Source organism: Sminthopsis crassicaudata, chromosome 4 (genome assembly GCF_048593235.1).
Source record: "Sminthopsis crassicaudata isolate SCR6 chromosome 4, ASM4859323v1, whole genome shotgun sequence".
Taxonomy (NCBI): domain Eukaryota; kingdom Metazoa; phylum Chordata; class Mammalia; order Dasyuromorphia; family Dasyuridae; genus Sminthopsis; species Sminthopsis crassicaudata.
In genome coordinates, this window is record NC_133620.1 from 412,065,219 (window position 1) to 412,078,472 (window position 13,254).

General features: G+C 35.2%; 1 protein-coding gene across 1 annotated transcript in view; it reads right to left on the minus strand.

Moving 5' to 3' along the window:
• Positions 1-13,254, minus strand: part of DPYD (dihydropyrimidine dehydrogenase) — a 956,758-nt gene that overhangs the window by 48,687 nt on the left and 894,817 nt on the right. The gene's annotated exons all lie outside the window — the stretch shown is intronic.

Genomic DNA, 13,254 nt, shown 5'->3' on the forward strand with positions numbered 1-13,254 from the left:
AATAAGCAGAATGATGAGCTAGCACTTCAGAGAGAGAATAGTGTGGTTGTGCTTTCTCATGATAGGGAGGTTATAGTTAGAGAGTCACTGTTCAATGAGTAGGACAGAGTCAAACAGTAGTATACACATGAAAAGATGAGGTAAGGTAGACCTGTCTGTGGAAAAGCAGGGTCGAAGCAGGCAGAGGACGTACCATGAGGGAAGTGAGCATTGTGGGCAACATTTCTGAAGATATGGAAGATCTGTACTTTCACACAGATTTTAAATGATGGAGGCTGAATTTGAGTCTAGGTCTTCTATCATTCTAAGCCTCAAATTTAAATTACTATACTACTCTCATCATCGACCATTTCTTTTAGCACCCTGGGATATAATTTGTTTGTAGTTGGAGACATGAACTCATTTATAGTGAAACAGCTAAATGCTCCTACTATTTCCTCACATAATTCAGGATTCAATTTCTCCTTAATTATATTTATTTCTTTAGCCTTTTTCAGTTTTTTATTGTTCTCCTTGATATAGAAGATATAATCATAAGTTTAGCTAAAGATATCAAAATAATTCCATGGATAGAAAATTATGCAATGGCACATCCTGGGGATAATTTGGAGAGAATATTTTTATATGTTTCTATTTCCCCAATGCTATTTCAGATCCAATCATGGACCAGGATGTCAGTATATAAAATATTAATTCATAGGATATTTCATAAAACAAATAAATAAGTTATTCTAATAGGCAGATACCATAGAAACATTTCAACCTCATTATATAATATATGGATTTTAAAGAATTACTTATATTTGAAAATCTGTTAGAGTCAGGGTTTCAGGCAGTTTATGGAGCCAAAATGGTAGGGTCGTAAGAAGAAATAAAGTCAACATACTCCCATATTTTTCTAAAATCATCTAGAAAATGTACCAAACCAAATCTTGACCAAGAAAATTTTAAAGAAAAAAAATTACAGTGAGCCATTTTCCTACACCAGGTCAGTATATATAGAGACATATAGAGGAATGCAGACATTGGCAATGGGGGTCTGGTCAGGTATGTGCTATGCAGAACACTCCAGATCAGAGAGAGGTTGATAACTTGGCAAAAAGAGGTCCCAGAGTTATATCAGATGATCTCTAAGGCTCCAGTTATAAAGGAATAGCATCTATCAAAATGTATGTGTGGGTATATATATTCATCTCCTGCCAATGGCAAAGAGTCACCTATAGTTCACTAGGGATAGATGATAGTGTGACTATTTGATAATGTTAGTGTTAAGGAGATAGCTCTAACACTAGCCATATCCCATCAAGCTTTTTCTGTGTGATTTGAGGAGTAATAGATCAAAATTACATCTTTTTCTTGGCACAGCAAGCTCCCTTAAGTGCGCCAAACATCATTTTATTACAGCTGGTGAGTATATATGAGTCTACAAACTACATTTAGTCAAATAATTACATAGCAGATACAGAATCCTCCAACTTTGTTCACTTTTGGAGATCTATTGGCCTGGATAGATGACACTCTTTAGCTATCTGAATCTACTTACTCACTCGATCAGTAGGCATTTACCACGTAGCAGGTAGTGTGCAAGGCACTGGAGCTACAAATACTAAAGTGAGACAGTCCCATGTCCTCAGGGATCTCATAGTCTACTATGGTATATTCATATATATTAAGAAATATAGGATAAATAAATAAAATATGCAAAGTGGTAGGAGGCATCAACAACTGGAAGGCTCAGGAAAATCTTATTGAAGGAGGAGTCACTAAAACTAAACCTTGATGGGAACTTGGGATTCCAATAAGCAGAAGTGAGGAAGGAAAACCTAGGCAAAGGCAAAGAGGTAGGAAGAATGTCTTGCATAAGAAAGAGCAAACAGGCTAAGTATGTGTAGAAGCATTGGTAAAGACAGGAATTTAAATGCCAAATAGACAAACTTGTAGTGTTAAGAAATATAAATTCTACTTATATTTTAGAGGAAACGGAGAACTATTGAAGATTGCTGAACTGGCTAGTGACATGATCAGATCCATTTCAGGAAATGGATCAATCAACTAATCAAGGAATATTTATTAGGTACCTACTATGTTACAGATATTCTACTAAGTATTGAAGAAACACATACTGAGAATGAAAGAATTCCTGTTTTTAAGGCACTCATAATATTTCAGGGAAGACGATATGTAACTATATACACAAGATTATATACATTATATATTTTTGTACATACATATATGTATAAATACATAGGATATATAAACACAAAATAATACAAAGTAGTTAGGGAGGGCACTAGCATTTGGATGGTGAATTAGGAAGGTCTTTGTAACAATGAGCCATGTATTGGAGGAAGAAAAGCTCTAGATGAGGTAGAAGTTAGGAGAGTATATTTCAAGCATGGGAGAATAATGGGTTCAAAGGCTTGGGAGATGGAATTCCAGTCATGTGTGAAAGGAAAAGCTGGTTCATAGAGTGCTAGAATGAGTTTGAAAAATCCTGAAGGATTTAAAAGATAAAAAGTTTCTGTGTGATCTTAGAAGCAATAGGAAACCACTGGAGTTTATTGAGTGGTAAAAAACATTATCACATCTGTATTTAAGGAAATTTACTGTCCTTTCTGGTCTCTATTAGCATGGTTATTTATTAAAAGCTTTCTTTTCAAATTGAGGAAAATTGAACATTTCCTTTTTAGATGATATTTTGCTGATTATTGTCTCTCTATATTTACTTACAAAATTGGAAGCACATCCAATTAGGACAACAAATATTGTCTCTGCTAGTTTCATAGTTACCAGAAGACTTTCTTTTGTTTGTTTTAAAGTGATTTACACATCAGTGATTAATTTTTGTTGTTTAGTTATTTTTTCCAATCATATCTGATTTTTCATAATCTAATTTGGGGTTTTCTTGGCAAAGATACTGGAGTAGTTTGGCATTTTTTCTTCCAGCTCATTTTCCAGATGAGGAAACTATGGCAGACAGAATTAAGTGACTTTCTCAGGGTCATACAAATAGTATGTGTTAGTGGTTAATATCAGGATATAAATTATAGGTCTTGAGGGTTAGTGAGAAAAGTGTAATATGTATTAGAAATGGAAACAGGTCTTTACACTTCAAGTCATGATTTTAGACTATATAAATCCAAGATATACATTTAAACACACTTGAACAAAAAGAATGACAAAGAACCACAATTTCTTTTGGATGTCATTAAGACTCCCTTTCTACCTTTTGTTAGATATTATAATATCATTTGGGGATTTAAAAAAGCAATACTCCATTGGGTTTGAGGACAGATGGTCCTTGTAGTTATTGGCAATTTTGAACAAATGACAAAAAAATCATTATGCAGTACAGCTAAGCTGTTATTATTATTATTTATACTTTATTTTAAAAACCTAAATATAACAATTAGTGGAAGAACATGTCCTTTACTGCAGCTTTTTGCATTTCTAGGCTCACAGAGCATTAAGAAAAAATGGGATTCTCATATCTCCAAGCAGCATCTGAATCTTTCAGTTTGTTTCTCAAAGTCGTGTAAGGTTTCTCTGTAAGGGTGATGAGCTGGAAGACCATTTGAGGTAATGACATGGGAATTAGCACACCAAGTGTCCTGTTTTGCAGGCAGATTCCTTGATTTTCATTTTCTGACAGGAAGATTATATCAAAGGCTGCAGAAAGGTGTTAAGGGATATCTCAAAATGCTAGCGTGTGTGGTAGAGCAAGTGAACAAATAGGATTGTGTGTCACACACTGACAGAAGGGATATCTGTCTATCTAGAGAGTGAACCTGGGATCAGGGGTCATTCCCTGGTTAAAATAGGCTTTTTGTAAAAAATTTTCCACATTTGGAGGTTGGGATGCTCCCACTAGCCTGAATACCTCTCAGTTTGGGAGGATGTAAGCAAAGGGCTTTTTGGAGTTTATTTTTAAAAGTCAGTTCAGGAACCACTGAGAAGACATGCCATTTCTGGCATTTTCCAGAATACCCCTTCTATTATAATTCCCCCCTCCGCCCCCAAGCTCCTTGGACACTGAAAAGAAAGTTTACTGCCCCCTATTGCCCACTAGCCCAAGAGTTAGCATGAGGCCTTCCTCTGTTGATATTTCAATTCATTTTTACCCAGAATGACCCAGTGACTAGATGTGCAATAATCCTTCCTGACTGAAGCTCAGGGAGCAGTTTACCAATTCAGAACAAAACAAAAGACAATTCTCTGAATATATCTTCATCGGACACTTGGCAGACATAAGAGTATGTGGCTAATTCTTCGTTTTCCCGCTGCCCACAAAGGCAAGGCTACGCCACACAGATGGTCAGGGGCCTGCTCCCTACTCTGGGGGAAGAGGCAGTGTCAGCTCTGACTCACAAATAATTATTGGAGTCTTTGTAAATTAAGTTGTAGCATTTCTCTCCCTGGCTATAAAGACCACTGCATATATTTGTTATTAACTTCTTTTCTTTGTCTAGGGATTCTGCTAGAGTTCTTTCTTCATATAAGTTTGTGCCCCCTAGTCTCACATTTGACATCCATTGAAATAGTCCCACTGCATTTGTATTTCTCTTTTTCTTCAAAATGAGCACACCTCAATGAAGTCTTCTCTTAATCTCCTCTTTTCAAAAGGAGATGAATTTAACATGCCGAGAATCATCCTAATAGGACCGATTATCAATTTCCATTTCTTTTCAGTACATTTGCCACTTGTAAGACCTCCTAGACAGCTTTCCTTGAGGACAAAGAGAGACTGAAAGGGACAACTTTATTTTATATACTAGTCTCTTAGTGGAAGACAGAGAATCATAGCCTGCAATAAATCCTTCCTCTGACCCTTTTATATAACTCACAGCTGAGCTAAAAAGGAAATCAATGTTGCAATTTTAATTTACTGCTTTCATTGTGTTAATTTATCTAAAAAAAATCCTATGCCATGACTTTTCTTTGTCAAAACAGCCAATTTCTGTCAATGTGAAAATGTGAAAATGCTTTGAGTTTTCTGCCTTGTTTTATAGTGTGGCTGTAAAAACCATGGGTCAGATACTAAGCCCCCTATGTTTTTCTTGTGAGGGCAAAACTCCCTTTGAAATCAATGTGAGCTCACTGTGCTGAAGACATAGTGAGGATCCAAAGGGAAAAGAGAAACTGGACTTATATATTTTGTGAATTCTGCTAAAACTGCTTGAGAAATGCTGCAAAATGGGGATCCTTTTATCTAGTAGATATTAATGCTGGGTATATTTTTTGGTGAAAAAACCTGATCTTAAAAATAAACTGGAAATATTTTAAATAAGATTAATCCCCAGGAATAGTTGAAACTAATGAGCAAACAGTGTGTTCTTGGTCAGAATATTATAAAACTACCTTGTAGTTTGATTTTCCCCTTTCTTCTCCTCTTTTCCATTCCCCTCCCCAATCTATTGTTTCAGCACCGGGGAAAAAATAACAGATGGAGCATTACAGTATACTGGGCATTCTACAGTAGCAGTGAAATCTGGCCAAGTTACCATTCATTCCAACTAGTACAGTGATGGTGATTGTCACAGAGATGGAGCCAACTGATTTCCTACCATGCTGGATTTACATGGAAGGCACAAATATCAGGGAAACAAGGAACTCATGATATAGAATTTCTTGCCCATCAGGGAAATTAAAAAGTTTCTTTCTCAGTGAATCTTTTTGATGCTTAAAGTAGAAGGATAAAGTTGGATGATGGGAAAAAAATGGAATCAGATCTAAGCTTGAATTCTGACCTAGCTGCTTGAAGACTTTGGGGGTAGTCCTTAATCTCTCTAGCCCTCAGTTTCTTTCTTTTTCCTTTCTTTTCTCTTTGTTATTGCATTATTTTTTGTTTTTAAAATAATATCTTTTTATTTTTTCAAAATATAGGCAAAGATACTTTTCAATATCCATCCTTACAAAATCTTATGTTCTAAACTTTTCTTCCTCCCATCCCCCATCTTAGACAGAAAGTAGTCCAACATAGTTAAACATGTGCAATTCCTTTAAACACATTTCCATATTTATCACATTATATCAAGAAAAATAGACCCAAAGGGAAAAAGAAAAAAAACCAAGCAAGCAACAACAACAATGGTCAAAATACTATATTGTGAAACATAATCAGTCTCCATAATAATTTTTTCTGGATGCACATGGCTCTCTCTATCACAAGATTATTATAATTGACCCAAATCAATTTGCTGTTGAAAAGAGCCAAGTCCATCATAGCTGATCATCAAATAAACTTGTTGTTGCTGTGTACAATGTTCTCTTAGTTCTACTCACTTTACTTAGCATCAGTTTCTGTAAGTGTATCTAGGTTTTTCCAAATCATCTTGCTGATCATTTCTTATAGCACAATAATATTCCATTACATTCATATACTATAATTTTTTCAGTCATTTTCTAACTGATGGGCATCCACTCATTTTCCAATTCTTTGCTACCACAAAAAGAGCTGCTATAAACATTTTTGCACATGTGGGTCTTTCCCCCTTTTTTATGATTTCCTTGGAATACAGACTCAGTAGAGACACTGCTAGGTCAATGGGTATGCGCAATTTGATTGGGTTATCCAAATTGTTCTTCAGAATAGTTGTATCAGTTCACAACTCCATCAACAATGTATTGATGTCCCAGTTTTCCCACATCCCCTCCAACGTTTATTATTATTTTTTCCTATCAACTTAAACACTCTAATCCTTTGTTTCTTTAACAGTCCCATAAAACTCTAAATTGATTGATCTTATGGGTCTTTAGTGTTAATGGTATCCCATGACAGCAAGAGAAAAACAGTGGGTCAATTTACCACCACCCCAGAGAAGATCCCAAAGAGTAGAAGAATGAGGGCAGCTAAGTGGCCCAGTGGATAGATCACCAGCCCTGAAGTCAGGAGGGATTTGAGTTGAAATCTGGTCTCAGACACTTAACACTTCCTAGCTGTGTGACCCTGGGCAAGTCTCTTAACCCCAATTGTCTCAGCAAAAAAAAAAAAAAAAGTAAAATGACAATGAACTGAATCATATAACAATTTTCTCTAAAAATTCTCTATCTCAAAAACAGAAAAGAAAAATTCTCTTTAGTGCTCAAAACTCTTCATCTACTTTTCAAGATTTGAGCCTTTAGTTGGTGGCTTTTTGGAGGGAGTACATATACTGTATATAAGTAAGAGTACAATCATAGTTGCAAAGAAAATCAGATCTTAGCATTTTTATGGTATAAAGTATAATAAAAACAATATGATCTTTGATACCACAGTGTTAGAAATTCAAACTAGGGCCTAAGTTTCCCTATTCAGCTCAAGTGGAACAATAAAACCTATTAAGGCCAAATTTGGGAGAAAGTAATGGATTTAAAGATAGAAAAAAATCATAGACCTTAGTGAGCAAAAATATAGAACCACTTCATAGATAAATGTGGCCCAGTTATCCTCTTACCTTCAAACATAAATTGAAACTTTTCTGGGACAAAGACTAGTCTATTTTGTTTTAAACATCACTGGGCATAGATACTGTCCAATTTCCTTCAATGGTCCAATGTAGTATATTATTTTGCTGACAGCTACAAATGTCTTCTTTTTATCCAAAAAAGTATAGTCTCTTCTGCTTTGATTTAAACCCATTTCTTCTTATATGGCACTTTATAGGTCATATCCCTAATCAATAATGTTTGAATATGTTCCAAAACCTGGGTGCTACGTGGAAACCCAGAGAGTGTGTGTGTGTGTGTGGGGGGGATGTGGGTGTGTGGGTGTGTGGGTGTAAGAAGATAGAGAGAGAGAAAGAGGGAGAGAGAGGGAAAGAAAGAAAAGGAGAGAGAGGGAGAGAAAGGGAGAGAGAAAGAGAGAGGAGCGGGGAGAGGGGGAAGAGAAGAGAAGAGAGAGGGAGACAGACAGACAGACAGACTTGACTGTTTCCAGTACATTGATACAGGATTCATAGTAGGACATGGAAAAGGGGGCGAGAAAGCACAAGATGGCTGGGCTCTGACTTAAATCAACTGTTGCTGAGTGAAATGAGCAGAACCAGAAGATCACTATACACTTCAACAACAATACTGTATGAGGATGTATTCTGATGGAAGTGGAAATCTTCAACATAAAGAAGATCCAACTCACTTCCAGTTGATCAATGATGGACAGAGGTAGATACACCCAGAGAAGGAACACTGGGAAGTGAATGTAAATTGTTAGCACTAATATCTGTCTGCCCAGGTTACATGTACCTTCGGAATCTAATGCTTATTGTGCAACAAGAAAATGGTATTTACACACAAATATTGTATCTAGGTTATATTGTAACACATGTAAAATGTATGGGATTGCCTGTCATCGGGGGGAGGGAGTGGAGGGAGGGAGGGGATAATTTGGAAAAATGAAAAAAAAAAAAAAAAAGATGGCTGGGCTCTGCACCAGCATAAGAAATACCCACCTTAATGAGATCACAAGTTCTAAAAATAATGATTATTATTTTACTACTACTACTACTAAATAGCTAGCATACAAGGCACTTAAATATTTGTAAAGTGCTTTGCAAATATCTCATTTTAGCCTTACAACAATCCTGGGAGGTAGGTGCTATTGTATCATTATTTTTACAGATGAGGAAACTGAGACAGATGGAGGTAGAGTGACTTGTGGAGGATCATAGAGCTAGTAAATACTTGAGGCGGTATTTGAACTCAAGTCTTCCTGGTGCTCTGTCTACTGTACTACCTAGCTGCTTATTAATATATTTAAGAATGCAATTTTTTGTTCTCTAGGCACACACAATTGATTCCATTTTTATTTATAGTACTGATTTCACATTTCCTTTATAACTTTATAGTATTTTAGTGCTTTTATTTCTTTGGATATAATTTGGATGCCAATATTAAATGGTGGCTAATGAAGATTATAGAGGAAGGATCTATTTCACTGCCTCTTATTATATAATACTCATTTTTCTAATTGACATAGCATCATGTTCAACCTTTTTTCCTCAAGTAAATAGCACATTCAACTTTGGGGGTCATGTATGAACCCAACCAAGTTTTCTCTTTTTGGCTATTCCTTCTCATCTGATATTTGTGTAGTACAAAATGGTAGAAGCTGCAAAAAAGGTACATTTTGGGTTGGTGTTCATCAAAGGTATTCCTAAGAATTAGAATTATCAACCAATATAACTGGTAGGCCTCATCTGGGGATTTTTCACAAGGAGGGGGATAACCACTTGCCTTGAATGATTTTTTTCCCCTTTAGGTAAGGGTGGGATTGCCTAATTTCAGAATTTCCTTATGACTTGGAAATGCAGCAATTCTGTGGGCCTTAATTCATGATACCTCATGGAATGTAAAAATATAGAGAACTAAAAGATGAAATAAAGAATTAGGTAACTCTGGAGCTTTTTGTTGGAAAGAAATTGGGCCACAATTTTAAGCTAGCCAAAACACTTTTAGATTCACAACCATATTTTCCCTTGTGCATAATGCTTAATATGTTTTACACACACACACACACACACACACACACACACACACACACACACACACACACACCTTGTATCTATTTATAAAATGTGTTTACAAGCAGCTAGATGGCACAGTAGATAGAAAGTTCAACTTAGTTCAACACTTTCCTCAAACACTTATTATATATATTACCCTGGGCAAGTTATTTATTAACATTTTGGCCTCAGTTTCCTCATCTAACAAAAAGGAAATAATTATAGCACCTACCTTCCAGAACTATTAAGATGATTAAGTGAAATAATATTTGTAAATAATTTTAAAAACCTTAAAGTGCTATATAAATGTTAGCAATTTTTGCGTTTGTTCAGTTGAATGTTTTCCATTATTTTCTAAAGTATTATTAGCTCAAAGAAACATATTTGCTATATATTCCTATAAATAAATAGATATCCCCAAAAAGGATAACTATTTGAGCTTACCATGCTTCCTAAAGATAAACTTTATGATTCTAATAAATTTTCTTCCTAACACAGTAGCTAGGCTTTGACCTCTACATTGGGAACTGAACCTTTACTGTCTCTGAAATAGGTATAATCAAATGAATTTAAGAGAAATAATAAGACCTCTACTGAGTAGATTCTGAAATATAGTACCTTCAAAAGCCCAGAGGCCTGAGATACTGTAAGTCCAATGAATAAAATAAATAAGTAAAGAGAAATATATGTAGCTATTTGTATTAATGTTAACATAATATGTTCATGATTTTTCCTCTTCATAGGTCCTTTGAAGGTAAGAAAACTTGCAATCTAGTCTGTTTAAACAATCTGTTTAAACAACAGAAATGGGAACATTCATTAATCAAGGAAATCTAGGTGGCAAATTTATATCCAAATTTGCAATTATATTTCTGTGATCTTGCTGTGATCTTTCTTAAATTAAAATCTCCCCCTTTTATCTTTCTCATTCTTCCATGACCCTTTCTTTTTGTTTTTTTTACTTTTCAACTTCACTTTTGATCTACTTTCTAAGACTATCTTTTTGGTCCCTTGAAAACATCTAAGCATTCTGTTTCTTTTTTAGCCACTGTAGTGTTCTAGGCATTTGCTGTTATTGAGCCGTCAGAAGACTGTGCGAGTTCTGAACCCGGTAGCATACATAAACATAAGTAGTTCAGATGATTCTTGTCAACATGCATTATGAGATCTGAATTCATGCCAAATCTGATTGTCCATTGTGCCATACAATCTCCCGATGTTTAAATTCTAGCTATAGTTGCCTGTGCTTCATTTTGTCTTGTTTTCTGCTGCATTAAACCATTTTTAGCAAGAGGTGAATGTCACAAAATTGGTTTCCATTTCCTCATGGAAGTCATTACGAACAAGTAAATTTGTGACAACCAAAGACACAGTGCCCAGTCTGCAAAGAATGTCAGGATAAACCTCAGAATGGCTTTAGGCCTTTGTACTTTATCATGACATTTTCTCTCCCCCTCTCCCCCTCCCTCTTTCTCCTCTATCCTCTCCCTCTTTCTTCCTCTTTCCCCACACCTGTCTCTCTCCCAATAGCACAATTTGAATATCCTAATGTTTCATTTTAGTTTTAATCCCTGAAATGATTACATCTCTAACCATTTGGTAATTTTCTTTAATAACCGGTGATGAGGGAAGTCAAATAAGTAATTTCTGTTGGGTCATACAACTTTATTTTTTATGAACTTTAATAACTTTTTAAAGCAATATTATTCAATTCAGTCACATGTGATTCTTTGTGATCCCAAAGACCACAGCACGCCAATGCTGTCTACAGGGTTTTCTTGACAAAGAGAGTAGAGTGGTTTGTCATTTCCGTTTCCAGTGTTAAGGCAAAGAGGTTGAATGACATGCCCATAGGATCACACAGCTGGTAAGTGTCTGAGGCAGGACTTGAACTCAGGCCTTCCCAACTTCAAGCCCAGAACTCTATCCACTGTGCCATATATCTGCTTTTAGGATAGAGAGGTATAATTTTTTAAAAAAGCAATAATCCTCAAAACTGAAGGAACAGATTTAATTCAACCATGGCTACAATGAGGCAGTGTGACCTAGTGGATAGAGAGCTGGCCAGGAAGCCTACTTTTGAATCCCATTTCTGACATACACTCCATCAATGTAGTCTTGGATAAATCACTTATCTCTCAATGCTCTTCACACCTCTCTAAGGCAGATAACGATCTGTAATAATCGAGGAAGTATTCCCTAAACCAGTGAATTAACATGTCTAGTCTCTATCCTCCACAGACTGAACAAAGTAGTGTCAGCAGAAGAGAGTACTTTAAAAAATTCCTACAATATGGCTCAACCTGGTAAAAGGTAAATAATGTAATCTCCATTGTCCTTTCAAATTTTGGTCTGTCTGATGGGGTTGTCTTCCTAGATATAATAGGCTTGATAAGAGTAATAGTCCAGCAAGAAATGAGAGCTGAAGCTCTCAACTTATTTTCAGAGATGCTTACTCAAATAATTTTGTCTTGGAGTCTTTAAATTTATGAATATCTATGCTAAAAATGATATTATATCATTTTGACAAAGAAAAATTGATCATCATAAAAGTTAGGGTTAATGTGCAAGTGTTCCTTCCCTTCGAAGTATATTTAGTTTTGATAGAACAAAGTGTTTGATAGTATGGGAAGATAAGAGTACTTAGAATTTCTTGTCAGTTTAGAGATTTAACACTAACTCTGTGAAACAAATGGGGAGATTCAAGTTGCTGATTCAAAGCTTAAAAGCTTCCAATCTGCCCAGCCTTGAAAATAGTTTTAATAATTTTTTCAAGAATTCTTTCAAACTAGGGATAGCAAACAAAAATACATTATATCTTTTAGAGGATGTAATTATTTCATTATTTAGTTCCATTGTAATGAAAACCCTATAGTAATTACTTAGATCAGAATATAAAGGCTTTTCTAATTGTTTGGAAGTAGAAGGATGCAGAAATATGGATCATTTCAATATTTCTCCCTCCTTTTACACTGAAACATCAACTTTTCTTCTATAGGCTGGTTCTATAAACTAAATATTTGTCTACTAAGTGGATATAAAGGGGAGGGAAGGATACTGATTTTAAGATTCTGTGGGATGATCCAATCTTTCTCCTTAGTGGCTTCAATCCTTTATTTTTGAAAAAGGAACTAAGTTGCAACAAAGCTAATTGGGGCAGTGGTAAAAGAGAGGGAGATGATGATTTAGTATAATTTAAGCAATTCTAGCATTGTAGAATAGTTCTTAAATGTAATCATTAAAAATTAATGTAGTGTTTAGAAAGAACTAGACTTTAAAACTGTTGCCTAGTAAAGGTTTTGAGGAACCTACTTTCATGAAGAGACAAGAACTCATGATTAGTAAATTTTATGTCAATAATTGTTCTTAAAATGTTTTAAACTAATTGTTTCTCTTAATTATGAAACTTTTAATGTTGCAAACCAACTTTTGCTGTTAATTTGATTAACAAATTGTTTTTAGCTATTTAGTGCAGAAGTAAAGTTCAGCTTTGCTCCTTTTTGATTTGTGAGTTGTGAAATTGTGGGATACACAAATGAAAGAAAATGCCTTCACTTCTCATTCTATCTTTCCTCTTTTTATTTGTCAACAGAATGAGTTTTCCTAAGTTTTTGTCTCTGGCCACCTGTATTTTCTCCAACTATAGCTATTTATTATCTAGCTCTTCTTAAGAATCATAGACCCTTAGAGTTGGTAGGGACCTTGGGGTTTATGTAATCAAAACTCTTACTGAACAATATCACCCCTCTGCATCATTCCTAGAAAATTGTTGTGC